At 37.1% G+C, this 24482-nt stretch overlaps 1 pseudogene; it reads right to left on the bottom strand.

Annotated features, from left to right (window-relative positions):
- Positions 1 to 20176: 20176 nt before the first annotated feature.
- Positions 20177 to 20398, bottom strand: LOC114234585 (small nucleolar RNA SNORA73 family; annotated as a pseudogene).
- Between the last annotated feature and the right edge of the window lie 4084 nt (positions 20399 to 24482).

The raw sequence follows: 24482 nt of genomic DNA, 5'->3' as shown, positions 1-24482 counted from the left end.
CTCATATCACCATTAATTATTTTTAGGGAAATACATTTATTCATACTGATAATCAAATTATATAAATACCTTTATAGTTTAGAAGTAGTCATAATATCTCACCTTTAATTTCATAGGTACAAAAAATAAGACAAAAAAAGTCAATTGAAAAACTGGAGCTGTCTATATCTGACATATTTGCCTGCAATAGTAATTGATTATCAGAAATTATTCAACATAGGTACTCATTAATTAATAAGTGAACAGTATACATATTTGGGGTCATGTACATGAGAAGACTGGCAAGATTTTTGAGACTCATATGTCACACAAAGTGAAGTGGTCTATTATTCAATTCATACTAATATTTTTTGTCATTTATTCATCCTAGCTAGATTTAAGAACCATATTAAGGTGAGTACTGCATGCTATAAAAACCTCAACACATAATTCCTGGAGGAGATAATTATCTATTTTTCCAAGTGGCCAAGACATGGAAACAACCAAAGTGTCCTGTGATAGAGGACTAGATAAAGAAAATGTGGTACATATATACAATGAAATACTACTCAGCCATAAGGAAGGATGGAATAGTGCCACTTGCAACAACATGAATGGACCTTGAGAACATTATGCTAAGTGAAATAAATCAGACAGACAAAGGTAAAAACCTTATGAGTTCATTCATATGTGAGATATAAAACTGATACTGATTAATACAACCAGCAGTGTAATGGTTGATAGAGAAAAGGGATTGGGAGGAGAAAAGCGTCTTAATATAAGTTGACAGGAGAAGATTTAACTTTGGGTGGTGGTCACATGGTGCAATACACAGATTTTGTAACCCACACATGAAACCTATATGTTCATGTTGACCAATGTCACCTTAACTGATTTAATAAAATTTTTAAAAAATAGAGTTCAAGCAACATGAAGAGACAGTTTATAGAAAAATAAGTACCAATGGCCATTTAATATATGAAAAGATGTTGAGCTTCACTCAAAATGAGAACTATGGATCAGCTATATTATTTTTCACCCTCTAATTAACAAAAATTCAAATGTGCCAACATCATTAGCAAGGCTGTGGAACAAAGCAGACAAGGTCTTGCTTGCTTTGGGGAATATAAAAATGGGACAAATTCTATGTGTGGCAAATTGATAGTAGCTTTCAAAATAACATTTGCATTTCCTCTTTGACTGGCAACTGCACCTCTTCAACTGTATTCTAAAGATACAGCTGCTCATAAACAAAATAAAAGCATAATGTCATATATTTCATCACTGTTTATAATAGCAAAAGATTGGAAGTACGCCAATGTTCAGTAAGAGATTAAATAAACTACTCATCCTCCTCTCACACGCACATGCACACACACACATACGCACACACACACACACACATACACACACAAACACATATTCCACTCCATTATCTTGAATTTCCTGCTTTGGTATTAAAGAACCAGTTGTGATTACTGAGCACTTCATGTTCTCTCTATTCCTTAAGCTCTCCAAGTATATTTTTATATATACAAATATCCCTGATTATTTTTCTTCTTGTTTGGTTTTTTTTTTGTCCCTACCACAGAGGCCATTAAAATTCCTACTTCTACCCATGCCCAAGCATTTGCTCTTCCAGTGTAATTAGAAGAGCAGGGTTCCGTGTTCCCTGATGCCCTCTGCACTGCAGAAAGGGAAACATCTAATAATCTCACTAATTTTTCTATAGATAATAAAAGTGCTTATCTCATTATCTTTACTCCTGAATGTATCCCATGGTACTTCAGTTATCTACTCCATGTCCATGACCACTGATGCAGTAGGTGCAGTAGGTGCTGCTTAACACAAACACACTTATCTTAGAAAATGTGTACTTGCAACTGGCAAAAGGGATCTGAAAGGGCTTTCGGAAAGGCTTGTTTCACCCAAAGGAACAAGTAATGCTGGTTCATACCTCTAATTATTTCCCTATTTTGTCTCACTGTAAACATGTAGGGCATTCTTCCTGTGGTCTTAGCTCCTAGGCATGCTGGGAACCTCAATGGCACAGACTTGTGGGAAAAGAAAAATAATGTCGACATGTGTGGACATGGCTGGGAAATCTGACAAGACTTTAGAATTAGTACTGGAGAAAGACACATGAAAATTATGTATTCAGTTCTCCAAAACACTGAGTCTATTAAGCAATTAGGTTTTAAATCCTAAGACAAATCTTTTAAAAAGCATCAAGAGAAATGGAGAGGTCAAGTGATCTTAGATACATTCAAATGTGTCCTCCTTAACAAGAACCAAAATTATTAAAACTGCTTTTGTTTCATTATTACTCACTAGATATGCCTACCAAAAATTAGTGAATGTTTAATTATTATAAATTCTAAGAAAATGTTTTCTGGTATAGCAAAGGTGGGAATTTATTGAAGAACAAGTACTGACTCCTACATGGGAAGAGGGAAAGAGTCCCTAGAAATCTCTTTTTCATATAAATTCCACCAAAAGAAAGTAAGAAGATAGTTGGATTAATTTATGAGATATTTATTAACTCACAATACCCAACATTCTGCATGTTCTAGGTAATTCAAGAATGTATTGATCTTTACTAATTATTAGATAAGATGAATAAAACCAAAATAGTAGTGACTTAAAGTGAGAAGTACTAGAACAATGTAATCAGAAAGGATATTATCCCTTTAACCTGGATATGACAATTGATGCCTTTTATTCACACAAATATTTCAGGATAAAATATATTGACGAATAATCTGAGGGATACAGTGTTGATTCAATAAAGGCAAAATAGGAAAAGAAAACAGCCTAATTTCCAGCGACGGCCCCTCTTACATTTGTATTGTGAAATGCCTTCATGTCAATTATGTGTTAGTTTACCCCAGCAACACTGGGTAATAGTTATTACAAGTTTCCTGTTTTACAAAGAGTACTATTTAGGCTTATAGAGGTGACAGTAACTAAACACAAGCAGCCATTCAGAGGATAAGCCATTTCTGATAATAAAGTTTTTTCAACACACTCTACTGCTATTTTTTTCACTTGAGTAACATTTGTTTTCTTCCAGGCCAGCTGGTGTGCATCTGCTGGACTTCCACTTCTGCAAGCAAGCAGAGTAGACTGACAGCTTTGAAAGGGCTCATGAGATTAGAACAGGCCCACGTGAATTATCTCCCTGTTTTAAAGTCCATTGATTTGGGGACTTAATTATTTCTGCAAAATCTCCTTACAGTATTACCCACATTTGTGTTTAACTAAATAACTGGGAGAAGGTGTGTGCACAGGAAGAGTTTTAAGATGGTGGCACCCTCTAAAAATTCTACTTTCCATACTTCAGTCTGATCTCATTGAAAATGTGAAAGAACCTCATGTAGGCCCACTGCTTGATTCTCTAAGAGTTAATGCCTATGTTCCCTCGCTTAACTTGGCAAGCTGGCTCTGCAGATCTAATTTTGAATTTTGATACTTTTACTTAGGAAAAACATAAATAACAAAAAGTTATTTAACCCCATAAATGGGATATTTATTCCCTTTTCAATAAGGTGTCATGAGAAATAAATTAGATAATATTACACACACACACACACACACAAAGAACAAAGATAATATTACACCAATTTGGTGCCTGAATTGCTTTAATTCAAGAGCTATTAAACTGATTTCAGCAAATATTAGAATGTGTCCAATCTATGACTAGCAGTGTGCTCTACATGGGAGCAGGACATTCACATCTGTGACCTCATGGAACTGTTTTGTTAGATGTTAAACGAATCAGAAAAAAAGCACACAATAAAATGCAATTGTGATCAATGCTACCCAAAGAAATAATATGCATGCAAAACTGGGATAATCAAAGCAAAAGTCCAGATTCCTGGCTTCTATTCTAGCACTTTTTTTCACTGAGCTATTGCTGGATTATTCAGCCCCTCAAAAATCCATAGTTGCGCCCTAACTGGTTTGGCTCAGTGGAAATAGCATTGGCCTGTGGTCAAGGGCACATGCCCGGGCTACAGGCTGGATCCCCAGTGGCAAGGGGTGAGAGGGCGGGGGGGAGGGGGGGAGGAGGCAGCCAATCAATGATTCTCTCTCATCACTGATGTTTCTAACTCTCTCCCTCTCCCTTTTTCTCTGAAATCAATAATAAAAATATATTTTTTAAAAATCCATAGTTAAAACAGCACTCCAAATTAGATGGCATATGAACAGAATCACATTAATCTGGCTAAACTCTGGCTCACCAGGAAATATCGTTTAGTGACGAGCCTGAGCAAAAGTCTTGAGTAAAGGTGGCAAAGTAGTGACAATAACTATTCTCTCAAAGGTTTTCATTGATAACCTTTTGTTCCTATTGGAAATTGATATTCAGTTATCAGCAGAGTCCTAAATAGAAAAGTGAAATCTGAGGAGGAAGTTAAAAGCGTATAAATTTAATCTGTATATTTGAGGAAAGCATTTTGGATACTGACTTGAAATCACTTTATTCCTATTTTAATTTTCATGAATAAAATGCTTGGTCATTTTAATAAATGCAAGGCCTTTAAAACATTTCTAAATTTGCCCTACATTTTTTTGGTAATGCACCATTAAGAACAGAGAAATAAAAGAGAGAGAGGTCTGAAGGATTAGATTTCTTTGCCGGTAATGAGTAAATGGGCTTCAACCTTGGGAGAAAATATGAGTTAATAGAGATGGGAAAACATAATATAAAAGGACATGTATTTGGTGGAGGTAAAAACCCAGAGGAATTAATTACAAAGTCTTGCTTGGAATGTGAATCAAATTAGACATGTGTATAAAGTATACAGACCCTCCAGACAAGCACACTGTGATTTGTAAGCCTGGTATTCCTACTCCGGGGTGACAGGGATTGATCACAACATAATGGGACACTTCAGTGTCTCCTTCTCCACAGATAGACCAAACAGGGTTTTACAATTTGAATATGACATTGTCAGAGAGATAAAGATGAAATGAAAAGAGTTTAAATGATCAGCAAGTGGAAACTATTGAATAAAGTGCAGCAAAGGAGCGATAATAAATAAGTATGCATTCATTTTTTATTGCTGTGTAACAAACTTCTATAAATATTGCAGCTTAAGCCAATACCCATTTATAATCTTAGTGCTTCCATCAAACTTGGGTCTGCACAGCACAATGGAATTCTTTGCTTAGGATCTTAGCAGACTGAAATCAAGCTAGGGTTGCATTCACAATTGAAGCTTGCAAAGTCCTCTTTCAAGCTCATTCAGGTGTTGGCAGAATTCAGTTCCTTGTAGTTGTAAGACTAAACTCCCCCTTTTCTTACTGGCTGTTGGGCAGGGATCACTCTTAACTCCTAGAGGATGCCCACAGGTCCTAACCCTGTGACCACTCACACCATGACAGCTAAAGTCTTCAAAACCAGCAGAAGAATCTCACTGTAGTCTGATAGGTTAGATTAATATCTAATATAACCTAATCCAGGGAATCACTATTCCATCATATTCATAGATCCCAACACTCCAGGGGAAGGAAATTCACAGAACATATACACCTGGAGCTAGAATCATGGGAGCAGTCTGTAGGTTTGGTTTCATAAAAAAGAAAAAAAAAAACTTTTTCCAAAGTTGTTGTACTATTTTACACTCTCATGAGCAATTTTTTAGTTTCAATTGCTCCACAGCCTTAACAACATTTAATACTAACAGGTGTTTTGTTTTTTTATTTTAGCCATTCAAATGGATAAAGTGGTACCACATTGTGATTTTAATTTGCATTGCCCTAAGGACTAACAATGAAAACTTTGAAAGGATTATTAGCCATTAAAATAACTTCTGATGTGGTGTATTAGGTCTCCATTCGGTTTTATACTCTTTTTTCAATTGGAGTTTTTTCTTATTACTGAGTTATATAAATTCTGTATATTTTCTGAATATGAGACCTTTATCAGACATATTATTTATGAATGTCTTATTCTAGCTTGTGGCTTATGTATTCATTTTCAATGGTGTATTTCATGAACAGAAGTTTTTAATTTTGATGAAATCCACTTTATAATTTTTTTTTCTTTTATGATTTTTGGATCTCCTCTAATTTTCAAGAAGTCTCTACCCACCCTCCCCCATATTTTTCTACACCACTATTTATGGAGGAGACTATACTTTCTCATTGTGTGTTCCTGGAAACTTTGTTGAAGATCAGTTGACTTTACAGGTGCGAATTTATTTCTAAGCTCTCTAGTCTCTTTGGTCTATATGTGTGTTTTAATGCCAGTACCACACTGTTTTCATTTGGGTAGCTTTGCAGAATATTTTGAAATCAGGCAATGTGATGTCTCCAGCTTTGTTCTTCTTGCTGAAAATTACTAAGGCTATTCGGGATCTTTTGTGGCTCCATAAAAAATTTTAGAATTTTTTCTTAATCTCTGTGAAAGATGCCATCACAGAGATCGCAATGAAGGTGTACATCACTTTCAGCAGTAGGGACATTTAGTAATATTAATTCTTCCATTCCATGAATAAGAGTGATCTTTCCATTTCTCTGTGTCATCTTCAATATCTTTTATCAACATTCATAGTTTCCAGTGAACAGATCTTTCAACACCTTGATTAAATTTATTCCTATATATTTCATTAGTGTTGATGCTACTATAAATGGGATTATTTTCTTAATTTTACTTTCAGAAAGTACCTGGCCTTCAATCTAAATACTATCTCTACAAGTAACTAGTCTCAGTCTAAGTACTCAATCTTCAATCTAATTAGATTAGTAATTACTATCTTCTCCAGGCTCATCTCACTCTTGGGAGGATAATCTATTTCTATTGCTCCTCCCACTTCTGCATTGGGAAAACAGGTGCATATTTAGCACATCTGTTGAAATGCAGACTTCAAGGCTCACTCCTAAAATTCAGTAGATCCGGTAGTCTTTAGGTCAGGGATTGTGTCATTTTCACACCTAGAACACCAATGCAAACTGAAAATATCCAGTACTAACTAGATCTTCAGTCACTAATTGTCTGGTTAAATGATACTTAACTAATTAGTCCATTATGTAGAAAACATGCCTGGCTTTGTTCCGATGCATCAAGTGCTACCAGCTCTTTCTCTAAAATGAGTTGGAATCACCCTATTTTGAATTTCTACAACATTTGCTAAAGCCGTCATTATATTTTACCCAGACCAGGACAATAATCACCTAACTGCTCTCTTTATTCATGCTCTTCAACAACCAGAGGAAGGTTTTTGTTTTGTTTTGTTTTGTTTTTATATATTTTTATTGATTCAGAGAGGAAGGGAGAGGGAGAGAGAGAAACATCAATAATGAGAGAGAATCATTGATTGGCTGCCTCCTGCAACATCCAGCCCAACCTGGGCATGTGCCCTTAACTGGAATTGAACCTGGCACCCTTCAGTCCACAAGCTGATGCTCTATCCACTGAGCCAAACCAGCTAGGGCTAGAGGAAGGTTTTTAAATAAATAATTCAGATTATACTACCCACCTCCTTAAAACACTTCTATGCTTTCAAGCAATGATTTACATTTCCTACATTCCTGATCTCACCTATTTTTCCCCTTTCAATGTGCTCCAGTCACATTGGACTTCAAAGAATTCTTCAACACATTTACTCCCACACAAGACTTTTACACTTGTGGTTCCCAGAGTCTAGAATGTTTTTTGCCAGATCTCTGTACCACTAGTCCCACCTACCATTCAAATCCCAATTCAAGTTTTACCTCCCCAGAAAAGCCTATTCACCCAGTCTAAGGAGGTTGTCTCCACTCCCAAACTTTCTCTGTTGTCATCTATAGCTTTTTAAAAACTTATTAAAAGTTAAAATTTTGTATATTTCTTTATTTACTTGTTTTTGTCTCCCTTCAATATATTTCAAGCTAGATGAATACATAAACCTTGTCTGTTTTCTGCATCACTGAAGTCCCAGTACCTGTCACAGGTTAGGCACTGAAAAAAGTTTGTTAAATAAACAAGACTAGAGCAAAATAAGGAGAGGGCGGGAGGGAGGGTGGATTGGTGTGTGTCACATTTTATCAAAGTAAAAATGTATTCTTAAACTACAGCAGAGTAACCAAGGGAAAAAAAACACCACCTATCTGTGTTTTGTAATTCATGCCCACTCAACCACTTTATGAGATTAGGCCAATTTGCAAATATGGCCAGCTAAGCATTGCATCTGTGCTATGGCACCATGTTTTCTAATAATGATGAGGAAAAGAAATATCACACTTTATAAACACTGTCTGCACAAAATAAATAAGGAAGACACGCAGTGGAGAGAAAATATTTTAGATATGGATAGAACTCAATTTGAATAAAACATTCTTGAGGTATAGTAAGTAAAAATGCAAAGGCTCGTGTGTCTACATTAATTTAATTAAATGTAAAAATGTCCATTCCACCAGGTGGTTATTAGAATTATATGGGACAAGGTAATCTGAGAATATTTGAGAAAGCGTGGCACACAGTAGGACTAAGAAATGATAGTTGCTTTCCTCGTTCACTCGATCCTATTACACAATAAGTATTCTGCTAAGTGAAAGAGTTTCTGCCCACAACACATTACTTAACTCACTTAATTATGAACATGACTTCAACAATAAAGAAGATATAATCAAAGTTGCCCATCCTATCTAGGAGGCAGTGTGACTTAGTGAAAATAATCAAATTGAAAGAATACATTTGTACAAATTTCTCTGTTTGGTCTAATTCTTAATATCTACCATTCCTAGAAACAATGTGGCTTAGGTTATCCAAGGGGAAATTTATCATTTCAAACATCTGTAACTGAAACGAATGGAAATGCATTAATGTTTTCACTATTATCTAAAAATACTACCGTAAACAAATATCATGCAGGCAACAAGTAAGACACAGTTCCAACCTGTCCTGATTTCAGCACAGGGGCAGTGCCTTACCTTCTACATCCTTCTTCTTGTCAATTCTATACAAATACAAGTGACATAGCAAAGGAAAATAGTTTTTACTACTGTAGATGCAATAACTTTTCTAGTTTTATCCACTTTATCTTAATTCTCTGTAAATGAAATCAGAGTATGTTCTCTTTTCTGTGTGATATGAGTCCCTCAGCATAATGTCTGTGAGATTTTGTGCATTTTTTCTTTTTAATTGCTCAATATTGTTCCATGATATGAATACATGACAATGTGTGGGTTGTTGTTTTTCTGTTAAGGGACATGTTTCTAGTTTGAGGTTATCTACCTAATAAAAGAGTAACATGCTAATTGACCATACCTTTGTGACACCCACCTGCCAATCAGGAGTGAGTATGCAAATTAACCCAACAAAGATGGCAGGTTAATTTGCATATGCAGGTGTGAGCAGTCAGGGGCGTTCTGCACCACCCCAGCTGCTCCAGGCCTCTGGGTGGCATGGGAAGGCAGAAAGGCTGCTCTGGGCCAGAGCAGAAAGGCGGCTCCAGCCAGAACTAAGGCAGTGCTGGCAGCCAGGGGAAGGAAGGCCCATTCTTGCACAAATCTTCGTGTATCGGGCCTCTAGTTATTAATAAAGTTACAATTAATATTATTGTAAAAATATTTTGTACATTATTTTTCTTTCTCTTGGTTAACACTTAGAATTGCTAGGTAAAAAAATAGGTGTTTTTTACAGTTTTTTAAAGTGCCAAATATTTATACCAAGTTGTTATACAATTTTACACTCCTAGCAACAGGGAGGAGAGTTCCACTTCAACAGTATTTGGTGTTGCAAGTCTTTTTAATTTTAGTTACTTAATTGGTTCCATTCCTGGTCAGAGCACAGGTTGCAAGTTCATTCCACAATTGGAGTATGTAGAGGCGGTAAAGATTCAATGTTTCTCTCTCACATGTATGTTTCTCTCTATCTCTCTCTCCCTTCCTCTTTCTAAAATCAATTTTTAAAAAAACATATCCTCAGGTGAGGCTTTTTAAAAATATGTCTCTTACAGACAATACAGAATTAGTTGTGTATTTTTGTTTGTTTGATTGTTTTGTTTTGTTTTATCCAGTCTTATAATCTCTCCCCATTTGATTTGATTGTTTGGTCCAGAGCTCAGCAAATAGTTTCTGTAGAAAAGGTTACTAACTAGATGGGAAATGTCTTATGTTCTACATGCCACATAATCTATCATAATTATTTCATTCTACCATTTTAACATGAAAGTAATCTTAGACAATATGTAAATCAAGGTGAATAGCTGTGTTCCAGTAAAACTTTAGTTATGAACACTGACATTTTAAAGTTTAAATTTTATATAATTTTCTTTTGTCACAAAATATTCTTCTCCTTTGATTGTTTGACCACTTAAAGTTCAACATCTATTCTCAGCTCATGGAACATACAAAAATTGGCAACCTTTGGGCCAACACCTGATTTAGCCTATCTACATTTAAGATAATTTTTGATATGATTTATTTGTTTTCTTTTTGTCCTATCTCTTCATCTGTTCTTCATTTCTGGCTTACTTGTATGTTAATGTAATATTTTTTCACTTTAATTTTTCTACTGGCTTTTTTAGCTACATGCATCATTAACTTATGAACTACTTAATGTATCATGAACTACTTAATGTATGTCTACCTCACATAAAATGTAAGAACTTTGTTTCCATTTACTCTATCTTATGTGTTGCTGTGAGTACACATACACAAAAACACATAAATACACATATGTAATACATCTACATACCTTATAAACTCTCAATTTTTGCTTTAAACAGTGATATGGCTTTTAAATAATTAAGAAAAGAAAATAATATATTATATTTACTATGTGGTTCTTAATGACTTCAGGTAAAGAGAAGATTCCATATGGTACTATTACTCTTTATCCTGAAACATTCTTTATTATTTCTTGCTGTGAAATCTGCTGGTAACAAAGCCTCTCAGTTTTGTTTTTTATCTAAAAATGTCTTTATGTAGGTCTCATTTGTGAAGGATGGTTTCACTAAATATGCAACTATTGGTTTATAATTTTGGTTTTTTCAGTACTTAAAAAATGCCATCCATTTTCTTCTGCTCACCAATGTTCCTGATGAGAATCAGTAGCATTTCAATCATCTTCCCATATATAACATGATATTGTTCTCTGGCTGTTTTCAAGATCCCCCCACCACCCCATTCTTTTTTTTAAATATATTTTTATTGATTTTTTACAGAGAGGAAGGGAGAGAGATAGAGAGTTAGAAACATCGATGAGAGAAAAGCATCGATCAGCTGCCTCTTGCACAACCCCCACTGGGCATGTGCCCACAACCAAAGTACATGTCCTTGACCAGAATCGAACCTGGGACCCTTCAGTCCCCAGACCCACGCTCTATTCAGTGAGCCAAACGGGCTAGGGCCACCCCATCCTTTATTTTATTTTTTATCCATATCAATACTTAGTAATAAAATGAATGGAAAGTAAAGGTCAAATCGAAAAGTCCTTTACCCAGAATGCTTATTTAAAAATGTTTTATTGTTGTTTTATTAAATTCATTGGAATGGCATTCGTTAATGAGATTTATGTTTCAAGTGTACAGCTATAATGCATCATCAGCATATTGCACTATATGTTTATCACCCAAAGTCTAATCTCCTTCTGTCATTATATATTGACTCCCTGTGCCCTCTCCTATTTCCCCTTTCCCTCTGGTAACCATGATACTATTGTCTGTGTCTATGACTTTGTTTTGTTTTGTTTGCTTGTTGCTTCCTGGATAAGACTATTTTTTGTTGTTGTTGAATTTTAGCAGTTTAAGTCTAATGTTCCTAGGTTTAATTTGTTTTGATTTATCCTGCTTTCATTTTGCTAAACTTCTTGGTTTTGTGCTTTTCACTACATTTGGCAACATTTGTTTTCTATTTCTTCAAAAAATTTTCTTTCCCATTTTCTGTCTCTTCTTCTACAACTTTAATTGTATGCATGATAGACTACTTGGTATTGAGACTGATCTTTTTTTTTCCAATCTTTTTTTTTATTCTTCATAATTAGTATGTTCTGTTGATCTATTATTAAATTCACTGACCCTTTGCCCTAGCTAGATGGTTGGGTGTCATACCATGCACTGAAAGATTATTGTTTGGTTCTCAGCAATGACACATGCCTGGATTGCAGGTTAAATCCCTGGTAGGGGGCACGCAAGAGCCAGTGGATCGATGTTCCACTCTCATACTGATGTTTCTCTATCTCTCCCTCTCCCTTCTTCTCTCTAAAAGCAATTAAACATAAATTTTTAAAAATTAATAAATAAGATAATGTGCTCAGCAAAGGGCCAGCCATGAAGTGAGTGCTCAATAAATGTTAGTTCCTATTTTTAAAAAAGTCACTGATTCTTTTTTATGCCTCACTCAACATGACAGAATGACTGTGGACAGTTGACATCAGCCAGGCCAGTCTATAGACTAATGGAGCCAAGATTACAGTAGGCAGGTAGAGTGTCAGGGACAAAGGCAATACACAGATCTAAGAATATGGCTCTCACTCACCAGGGCTGATCTTGCTACTAATCTTGCTAAATATATAAACTGCCCAAACTGACACTGATGCTGGGTTCCCAAAATGCCACATTTCTCAAGGAGACCAACCAGCCACTTACCTCAAATTGATTACTACATTGGGCTCTTCAAAGCTGGACTAGAAAGAAATTCACTATAGCTGAATTCAATATATTAGAGACAGGAGTTTGCCTTTCTTGCCTACAGTGTCTCAGCCAGCATTTCTATCCAAGGGCTCATATGTAATTGATGTACTAACAATAGGATTCTGCATAACATCACAGCATACTACCGGAGGCATACCTACTGGTTCTATCATATGGTATACTACTGGTTCTATCATATGCTACATACTCTGAAGCTGCCAGTCTGATCAAGAAAGATAATAGCTTTTTAGGGTACATTTGCACTTACCATTTTAAAGTAATAGGATCTATCCTTTAGGTTTCAGGATGCACCCTAAATTAATACTTATTATACAGTGTAATATCCCTAGTAGGTAGAATATACAGGTCTAGGAACAAATGATAGAATAACAAGTGGTGCCACTCACTATTATTCCCAATAACCTATTGGTGAATATATACAGCCTGTCCCATTATTTCTAGTTTCTGTGTATCTACAGGTCCTGGATCCAAGTGGGGAAAGCACCTCATTAAACTTTACCTACAGGTACTAGACAGTCAGTTTGGGCTCCTTGTGCTGAGAAGCTAGGGGTCAAGGATTGGAAATCACCATCCTGGCAAGGTAATTAACACTGTTAAACAATGTTAGAGAACATACTAGATTTGACATCAAAAAGATCAAGCAGAGTTGCTCTTGGCACTTTTCTGTGCAATTTTGAAAGCAAATCAACAAATAAAGAAGCTATAATCTGAATAAGACATGATAACCAGGAGCTCAAAATCCCTCAGGGATAAAGGTGTGGGAGATACCACCAGAAGAGATACTAACTGAGGGATAGGGAAATAATAGTAATGAAGGAAAATTATCATTATCAGTTACAGCCTGGAGTATATATGCAGCTGCAAGGACTATATTTCATCCTACCAACCCTCCTCTAGTAAGACTTTGGACACCCAAGAAAGTATTAACACAGAATCTAGGAGAAACTTTTTCTAGATGGTGTGAGCAAGTGGATCCAAGCCAGGCAGTGGTGAACTATTCAGAACCAAGGCATTCATCCTCTAACTCCCAAGCATGTTGTCTGCTTACAACTCAGAGCTGAGCCCCTCCCTGGAAATTGCACTTGTTCCAAAAAAGCTGCCTTGCCCAAAGTTAAATCCTCAATGGCAGTCGGTATCCTGTTAATTCAGTTGAGCAAAGACCTAGCTCCCTTGCTTCAAAATGCCATCCCTGTGTCACAGCATTCATTCCATGGGAATGAGCTGACACCTTTGTTATGACCAGTGTCAATCAAACTCTTGCTCTGACTAATCCTTCTTTCCTTACTCCTTTACAGGTGGTATACCTGAGACCTCTTTCCTCACTGCACTGTAGCTACTGTTCCCTAGAATACTCCCCAATAAATGAAATCAATGTAAATTTCAATTCCAGAGATGTTTTCTTTTTTTCCTGGGGAAATTGACCTAAGGCAGCTCTGAAATATAGGTTATTGCCATTTTACTCATTAGTGAACTGACTCAGAGAAATTAAGTCATTTGCTCAAGGATTATACAGCAATAAGTAACATGGACAGTAATTCAAACCCAGGTTAGTGTGATTCCAAAGCCATATGCCTTGATATTATCATACTACCTTCCCTCTTTTCTTCAACTGAACATTATTACCATATTAATAAAAGAGTCTGCAGCCTTTTCTGTTTGCTTTAATGTAAACCTTCTCAAGCTGACAGGTCTATCAGAACTTGTCACTTACAATTTAATGCCATCCAGCCTGGTTGGGGCTTGACAGACTTATAGTAAAACCCGAATGGATACTATGCCATTATGAATTTAATGTACTGCCCTCATGAAGCCAACTGCCAAATTAAATACTTAATGCCAGTCAAATTTATTTATAGAAAGGAAACTCTCTCCCCTTTAGCTATTATTGTCTTTTATCCTTTAGGCTTAAAGCCTCCGGAGTTCTTTGAGAACCATTTGGTAGTTCATCCACCTGGGGTAATCCATCGTCAATGTTGACATTTTCTGGTCTAGAGTGAGAACTATTTATGAAGAGAAACAGGACCCAACGAACTTTAGGTTGAGAGAAAAGAGATGAAATACAAATAGATGCTGTTATAATGTAGAGCTTGTGGAAATAGATAAAAGAGCTCTTTTGTTCTGTCTCTTTTGTTCTACATCAAACATCTGTAATGCTTTCAACAATAAAGATATATTAAGTTAAATTTAAAATGCTATTCATATTGGCCAAAGTCTCTTGATGCCTGATTCCAAGTCCGTCAGCTTTGCTTCTTTTTCACCTTTTAAATTAGTATTGACATGGGATGGGGAAGTAGAGAAGCTTAGGGGATAGCACCTGCCTCACCAGCCAATCAGGGTTCTGGTAAATTAATAGTTAACCTGATATTTTTTGTAGAACTCCAGCTGTAACTTCTTCCATTCTCGTTTGGGACTCGGGGGCCTTGGTTTTTCTCCAGACACACCTACCTACATGACTTCTATACTTTGATGTTACTAGAAACATGGGTAAGGAAACAAAAGCAAGGTAGGACATGTCCAAAGGGGAAAAGAACAGGGTGAGAAAGCTGGAGCTCATGTCATGTGAGAAACAGTTGAAGGACATGAAGATGTGTACACTGAGATTTAGGGATAGTAGTAGTGCACTGTTGTGGGAAAAGGTAATTAAAATAGTCCTAATCTTGCTCTCACTTACCCAATTAAAACTCTTTTCACTGTTAATTCCCTGTCCAGAATGGTTCTTCTTTGTTTCTACTGCAAATTCAACAACTCATTCTGAGACCATTGTAATTAGCAAGTTATTAATAAAAGGAAAGGAGCAAAGGTGGAAGCCAGACATGATTTCTGGGCAGCTTCACCAGGAAGTTGCAACTTTGCACTTCCAGGGGACCACTGGCCTATTCTCTGCAAAACACTGGGGAGAAAAATCCAAAAAAGGAAGATAGATGCATGCCCAGTAAAGTTGGGATGACATAGGGGAGGTACTTTCCTGTCAGTCACAACTGGGAACAAAGATATTAGGCCAGAATGGGCATGGCAACTGCAAGCATGTGAAAATTTGGGAATACTTCATCTCCTACACAAAGGCATTCTCTCTCTTGGCATTCTTGGCTCATCACACTTGTTGCTCTTGTTGTTCTTGACTCTTGTCTCTTGGCTTCCTTTAATTTGCCCATGTTCCCTCCTTAGCCACGTGGCCCTGGACCCCACATACAATGGACTGATGGACTGCAGCAGGAAACACAAAGCAAGCTAGCCTGATGCTGGTCTGGACTCTGCTCCAACATGGAAAGGAAACTCTGGACAGACTCTGATTTTAGCTCTGCTGAAACCAAAGCTACATTTTTTTTATGACTGCACAAAGGTAAATTGTACTTTGAAAACTCAGGGTGGGTTTTCATTCCACAGAAATAAAAATCACTCATTGTCCTGTGCAAGTCTCGGAAGACTATTTTTCTTGGGCTATCACAAGAATTCCACTCCCACTAGTAAACAGGGGAGACAAGGACTTCTCTCTCCCTCCATTAACAGTTCTTCAGACCTCAATTTAAATAACTCTTCATCAACTGTGGTACATCTACACAATGGAATACTAAGCTGCGGTAAAAAAGAAGGAATTCTTACCTTCTGCAACAGCATGGATGGGACTGGAGAGCATTATGCTAAGCAAAATAAGCCAGTCAGAGAAATATAAATATCACATGATCTCACTCATTTGTGGAATATAATGAACAATGTAAACTGATGAACAAAAATAGACCCAGAGACAAAGAAGCATCGATCAGACTGTCAAACCTCAGGGAAGGCAGGGGAGGGTAGGGGTAAGGGGGAGAGATCAACCAAAGGACTTGTATGCATGCATATAAGCCTAACCAATGGACACAGACACCAGGGGAGTGAGGGCATGAGTGGGGGGTGGAGGGGCAATGAGGGGATAAGGAGACATATGTAATACCTTAATCAATAAAGAAAATAAATAAATAAATAGCTATCACTTCATCAGGAAATATCTTGTCCACCACCAATACCTCTATGATTACTACTACTATCAGAATTGGTCAGTGTGTACTATTACATGATCTAATAAAACCTCTGCAGTTTTGCTTCATAGCACTTATTACAATTTAAAATGTTATTTTTTAATGAAATAAAATTTATTCTTATTATGTGATTTTTTTTCTAAATTACTTTGCTTTTAGCCCATTAATCTAAGCCTTATCACAGCATAAAATAGTGCTACTGTTTTCATGATTGCATTCTTATAGTTTAGGACAAGGCTTTGTGAAGGCCCTTAACATACACATTTTCAGAGAAAAAGCCACGTAATGTATGAATGGATGGATGAATGAATGACTTAGTATAAATAAATATATCTAAAAGATGGATAGTACAGAGAGCCCTATGACATTTCAACAAAAGAAAATCTTCAGTATAATCAGAGTTATTCATCAGTGAATCTGCCTACATGTGTGAGATTGAGCTCCTCGCAGGGTAAATACTGAAGAACAGAGACCAGGATTCGTTTTTAAAGCTTATGTATACATTAATTAAACTTGGACCCAAATAACTCCTAGAATTTTAAGATTCTATTAATGTTATCCTCCTTCCTTTTGCTTTTCTATAAAGTCAACCATTTGAGTTAGATTTTAATTGGCAAGTTCAAGGACTGCCTAACATATCCCTCTGCTCTCATAGTCATGGCAATACAAACTTACTAAGTCTCAGAAGAAAAAGTGATTTGCTCATTGGAAGTCTATTCTTTTGAGATTCATTTATGAAATAATAATACCCCATGTCCTGCTCATCAATCCTAGCTCTTCTGGGTATAACAGATGTCTTTGTATATTAAATGTTTAAAACATAGCTTTTGGTGATTTTTTTTCTACTCCCCTGAGAATGGCTCACATCATTATTAAAATAATACATAAAAATAGGAAATTCAATAGGCAATCAAGAGTGATTTCTAGAAGGAATTCTATTTCCAATGTACATTTGCATACTGCAAACATAATAAACAAAAAGAAATGGGAAGCTAGGTAGAAAGAAGTTTTTAAAATAAACTAATAAATAGTACCAAAAAAAAAAAAAAAAAGAAGAAGAAGAAGAAGAGAAAATGTTACTATCAGGGAGGCAGATTAGGACTTAATATGAAAAAAAAAAAAAAAACCTTTCCAAATTGTAAGTAATGAGTTTCCTAATAATGGAAGTGCTTACATCGTGGGTGATGGACACCTGGTAGAGTTGATGCAGTTAGGATTCATACTTCGAATTGATTTTGAGTAGCAATGTTGTTTAAAGGTCTTTCTAATTCTGAGGTTCTGGGATTCTGATACTTCAGTATTGATAATGGAAGGCAAATGTTAACACTGACTTCTTTATAGGATAGTGGACATTCATAACATGAACTTGAAATAAAGGGGAAGTGATTTAAGAGCAGGGTCCATGGTTCTGGAAGAGGGAGACCTCCAGAGGAAGGCAGGCATCCTAGAACTGAAAGTGGACACCAAATGGGTCTGGGCCACCTGTCACCACTTGAGACAAATTAAGCAGAGACAAGGTTGAATCATATGTATTCCAATAATGCTGGCAGTATGGAGAGGCAGCAGGTCATCCTGTAAATTCTTCTCTAACCTCCCTACCACCTGCTGATTATCCTATATAATAAAGAGGTAATATGCAAATTGACCATCACCCCCTCACACAAGATGGCCACCCCCATGTGGTCACAAGATAGCCCCCCCCCCAATCTGGTCACAAGAAGGCTGGCAGGGGAGGGTAGTTGGGGGTGACCAGTCAGGCAGGGGAGGGCAGTTGGGGGCAACCGGGCCTGCAGGGGAGGGAGGGCAGTTGGGGGGGACCAGGCCTGCAGGGGAGGGCAGTTAGGGGTGATCGGGTCAGCAGGGGAGGGCAGTTGGGGGCGACCGGGCCTGCAGGGGAGGAAGGGCAGTTGAGGGGACCAGGCCTGCAGGGGAGGACAGTTTGGGGCGATTGGGCTGGCAGGGAAATAGTTAGGCATCAATCAGGGTGGCAGGGGAGTGGTTAGGGGCAATAAGGCAGGCAGGCAGGCAAGCAGTTGGAAGCCAGCAACCCCAGATTGTGAGAGGGATGTCCGACTACCACAGGAATCAGGCCTAAACCAGCAGTCGGACATCCCCTGAGGGGTCCCAGATTGGAGAGGGTGCAGGCTGGGCTGAGGGACACTCCCCCACACACACCAGTGCACCAAATTTTGTGCACCAGGCCTCTAGTATATGGATAAGGAAGAAAGGCTACATGCAAGGGGGAAGGGAGGCAGGATAAGCAGCTGCAGGATCCGTGGTCTGTGTGTTTCCTTCCAGGATCTTGAAGTCCATTACAAGATAGTTAATTTTCTATGGTGTTAATTTTCTATGATGTTCCTGGGACCTAAGAATGGTCAGCATTCCTGAGGCAAACTTAGAGAAGGTCAGGGTTCAGAGAAGCAACCAAATCAAAGTAAAGCAAGTCCTGTCCTTTATCTGTTCTCAAAATGTATTTTCTTTTCTGAGCAATGGACCCATTGGGGCCCAAAGGTATCCTTATCTTTTTACAGCTCTGTTTTTCTTCTTGCAACAAGTCCAGTTTTCTAGATTCTGTAGGAAAACCTCTTAACCGTAGTTAGTAAGGTGAATCATTAAACAACTGTGGTCTTATGCTTATTGTGTGCCCTTCCTCCTATCAGACTCTAGGGCTCAGAGGAAAGGACCCTGTATGCTTATTCTACTTTAGAATCAGGGAGGCTCATTAGCCCTGATTCCTAGACAATCGTTGTCTAGGAGAGAGCACTGTCCTCAGAAGCAATGTATAGTCAGGAGACAATCATCACTTCCAATGGTAACTGAAATTGTGTCATCATTCCAAGTAGGACAGCAAACAATAGCAGTAATGACCCGAAGTCACATGAGAGGAGATACAAAGTAGACCGTGGGGAGAAAGCCACAGCTGATTCTAGAAGTGAAGCACAGGTAGCTTTGGGGACTCAGCTCTGGTTTCCACAGACATAGTCATGCTTGAGTGGGGAAGGTAGGAGAGAGTGCTTAGAGAAACTAAGGCAGAAGGTAATTTGCATGAGAAGGGGCCTAAGAGGAGGTAGGGGGCAGTGTTTTCAGTAGTTTAGGAAAACCAACTTTCCTTATTGCTCTGATCTTATGTCTTGGAACTCATGCTATCAAAAATCTAGGCAATATTATAATTGCATATTTTACCATAAGAAGAGCCTGAGGCTGCTGAACAAATAAAAGGCTACCTTCTACCCTGATGAGGATCAGTTCAAGAGCCAGATAAGCTGGATCTGCAGGGAAAGTTTCAAATGACTCCAGATGGTAACCAAGGAAAAAAGCAACAGCTTGATCCTAATGTGACACGAGGATGGTTTTATATATTTTTAATTATAATGGCTAGTATCAGACTCAACAAATAATACATATGCCTTATGTTTTTATAATACTGGGAAATATCACAATAGTGTTGGTTTCTTTGTTTTAGTTTTGTCTGCTGCTGTTTTTATTTTTTTGGTGTGTTTTGTATTTTTTTTTTACTTTCTTTTTTCTTTTTCTACTAGATGTTTTCTGCCTGGTTTATCTCCTCAGTCATTGTCCACAGGACTCTGAGAAATTGTAGGTATAAGCAGGTGCAGACTCAAGGCCTGGCTTTCTGTCCAACGTTTTGGAAAGGAACTGTACATTACGGGGCAGAGCCCTGTGCTCCCCTACGCCACCTGGACAGAGCCCCAGGGAGAGTGACCTCCGGGGAGAGTGACTTCCCAGGGATATCCATGTGGGGATGTTATTTTGTTTTCAATAGTTAATATAATGGAGTACTATATCAGTTCATTCTAGTTTAGGAAAAATAAAAACATTTTCTGCAAATTTCTGTATATGTATATTATTGTTTTGTTTGTATGTCTGTTTGGAATTATTTTGTAAATCTGTATGTATATTTTCTAAATGATTAACTAAGCTTTTGATTCCCCTGCATCTGAAATGAGCATTGTGATACTACATAATATGCCAAAATCAGAAAGAAAGAAAACAACAACAACACCAACAATGAACAAGCAAACAAACTCTACTCTGAATCTGAAAGGAAGTATTATTAGTCCCTAAAGATTGCCTGCAGGTTTGTGCTCATTTGTATGGGCAAAGGCTGTGTGTCCAGATAAAGATCCCGAACTATTGTCTCAATCAGTACTAGCTTGGCTTCACTACAAGAATCCAAATTATGTTGTTTGCTGCCATTGTGTGTCAATTAAAGATAAAATGAGAATCCCTATTGCAATATGCCTCTAATGGCATAACATCTGGGTTTACCTAAAATTCATGGACCCTTTCCAAAGGTGGTGCCTGCTTACATGCAAGAAGTAGGAATCCTTGGCCTCTCAGGGAGGGTGTGGAACATCCCTAGCAGCAGTAGAATCATGCCTACCAATGTGTATTCCAGATGTATTTTCTAAAAGGGATCTTTGCATCCTCCCTGTTCATCCCACCGAGTCTATGCTAACACCATCACCATCTCCCCAGTTACCAAAATTCATAGCGGCACACCGAGTGTGCTTTTTCTACCACTGCCTCTGGTGACAACACTCTACAGTATGGTATTAAATCCCATAGATTTCACTTTGCTATGTTTCTGTTACCCAAGCCTATTTCACTATTCCCACAGCCCCTGCCTGAATTTATAGTCCCCATTCCCATCAGCCTAGAATATTTCAATAACCTCCTAATTGGTTGGTGTCTCTTCCTCTGTTTTTTCTTCTCTGTAATAGTTTTTCCATTATACATATAGGCATTTGCCTTTGTAAATCACCCTCTGACCAGGACACTCTCCTCCCAAACTTCCCATGGCTTCCCGAGTGGAAGATGTAGTGCCCTGGGCAGGTTTCTCTGACTCCGCGTATCCCCTTGCTGCCCAGTCTGACTGGAATGCTCTGTTCCCTCTCCAACTGTGTTCTTTCTATGTATTTTTGCTACTTGTTTTTCAAAATGCAGCTCAACTATTCCATCCTCTTTGAAGTATTAAACATTCAAACAGAGTCACTTTCTCCTTTGTGTCATTAATTCCATTTGTACTAGCTACTACCATTCATTTCATTTATCTCCTGTTTTTACAGAATTTACGTATTTGGTCATTAATCACTATCAGAGTGTGTTCTTTAAAATAATTGGTGTTATTTGATTTCCTCTATCCTCAGGATTTAGTGCATCAGCAGGTGCCCAATAGATGGTTTTGTAATAAATGAATGGTGAATCAATTATAGGTGTATATTTAAGTAAAAATTGGGGTGGGGTGGTAAAGAAAAACATTATTGCCTCTAAAAAACTTAATTAGGGGTATAATAATTCTCACAACTTGTATTTGATACTAGATATAGCAAATTCCTCACTGCCTTATCTTATTCATATAGCTGCATCTCTCTGATAAAAGAAAATACTGTGCATTCAGAATAATTCTTAAGACTTCATAGCTTTATGAAAGCAAATAAATGGCATTGTCAATATGTCACATACTGGGGGTGCGGGGAGTAAAATACAGAGACTTACAAGGTTTTAGCCTGCTTTATTTAGGCAATTTAATAGTGTTATGACTTACCCTCTGATGTCAGTCAGTGATTTTACTAGAATAGGTAAGGTAACTGCTGTACAAATAAGTTCTGGGCCATTTAAAATGCTACAGTAGAAAGCTGACCGAATAGCATTCATTCATCAGCACTTATTAGATGCCTACTATGGAGACAATGTCTAGTCTCTAAGGAAAAAAAAAAACAAAAAAAAAAAAAAACCTTTGGTTGCAACACTTGATATTGCAGTCTATTGGGGTTGACTGACCTCTAATTCAATGCCAGCAGTGTCAGAGAACGAAAGCTCTGACTGAGAAATGAACAACTTATTTCAGGAGCCCAAGGATGGTAAAAGCAAGTCAACATGAGGGTTCCAGAATGAAGGCTTAGGACAGAGGTTTTAAGGAATAAATAGAAGTTCAACATGCAGGACAGAGGGAATTGACATTTAGGAACAAATTATAGTTTTTGAAGTCAAAAGCACATGACTATGCCTCATTTGAGCTCCCAGCTAAGAGTCAGCTTCTACCACCAGGGATGTGTTTGAACTATCCTGGACACACAGTCCAGTCCAGCTGATGCTTACATAACTGGTAAGTAGCAAAACTGGAACTTAAAATACAGGTCTTATGACTCTATGTCCAGCTCTACCCTCTGCTCCACTGCTGCCCACCAGATGGAACTAGATTATGCAAACATAGAGTTTAAGATCAGTAGAGCAGAGGAGTGAGGCACTCATGTTACCAAGTTACCCAATCTTGGATTAGAATCTCAGCCTTGCCACTTACCAGTTCAGTGAAGTTAGATAAGCTTGTTACGGTTCTAGACCTCAGTTTCTCTATTTATAAAATGAAGTTAATAAAAGTCTCTACCTACCTCATAGGATTATTATGAAGGCTAAATGAGTTAACGAATATAATATCTCTGGTACATAATGAGCACATAAGAAATTATAGCTATTATGAAAATGCTACTATTTTATGATTTTTAACCTTTATAACTCTGTCAACCTTATCTATAGTTTATTGTCCACCATTATGATCTCAAAGAATGTAACGGCCTTCACTTCTAAACAGCCCCAAATGTTTCTTTGTTCCTTGCACACACCATCAGCAAATATCTCACAGCCAAATGCATGAACTTGACTATAGTGAAATCTACCAACATTACAGGTATTGCTAGAGATTGAAAATTCATCTAGATAACACAAAACCAGTGTTCATTATAGCTTTAATTAAATTCCATCGGGGTGTTTTATCTACCCACTTATCTGTCTTTGAAGTCTCCCGTAAGGTCAGAAACTTTATCTGGACATAAAAACTAAATAGATTTTGATGACTCTAAATCAGAAAACACTAATGCCATTTCCTTATCTCTGTGAAATAGTCTTTTCTATATACAACCTCTAATGACTACATAAAGCAACTTTGGTTCTATGTCCTCAATTTGCTTTTGAGTAATTTCTTTTTTTTTTCCCTGTTAGCTTTTCTGCTAAAACCTTAGTTTTGTCCTCCATGTAGATATATAGTTTTTAAAAGCAGTAGAACAAATATTTGCATCTCTTCCTTCCTGTGGGTATTGAATTAAATATTATTTATTGTACTCATAATGCCCACTCTACTTTATAATATTTAAAATTACTATCCGGAAATTTCTTCTGAGAAGTAGGTAAAAGCTAGCACTATATGTTTGAGTACACAACATATTTCATATGTCTGAGGGAGAAAACAGAAAACAATACACTCTCTTCCTCTTTTGGGTAACAATAACAATATTTATGTGCAGTATTTATTTGGCAGCCATTTGCTGCCTTGAAAAATATTTTGTTTTATTTTTGCAAAAAATCAAACTGTCTTATAAACAGGTTCTACAATACTATATGTGTACAAGAAGATTGTGTCTTAGGATTTCAGAATTTGTTTATTTGAAAAGCAATAGGCATTGTGACATGGTAAAAAGAATGTGGACTTTGGCATTGCCTAGAATTTAAGTTAAAAGCTATTATAAAAAATGTGAGAATTTTGGAAACTTAATCTTCTCATACCTCTGCAACTATAAAATTCTGTGAGATTACTGAAAAAAAAAATGAGTTAAAGTGTGTAATCCGTATGACATTTAATAATTGCTCAATACTATCTGTTTCCTTTTCTTCTGTCTTAATATTTTGCTTATCATTTACTCAACAAGGGTATTTTATGTGCAATGACACATGACCACCACACATGTGACTATAAATGATGATATTCAGGGTCTTGATATAGCATACAAGTAGTTCTCTCTCTTATACATAGTGCAGTTATAGCCTTATA

Source organism: Eptesicus fuscus, chromosome 13 (assembly GCF_027574615.1).
Source record: "Eptesicus fuscus isolate TK198812 chromosome 13, DD_ASM_mEF_20220401, whole genome shotgun sequence".
NCBI lineage: Eukaryota > Metazoa > Chordata > Mammalia > Chiroptera > Vespertilionidae > Eptesicus > Eptesicus fuscus.
Note: the sequence above shows the minus strand (reverse complement) of the source record. Positions and strands in the feature narration are given on the sequence as shown.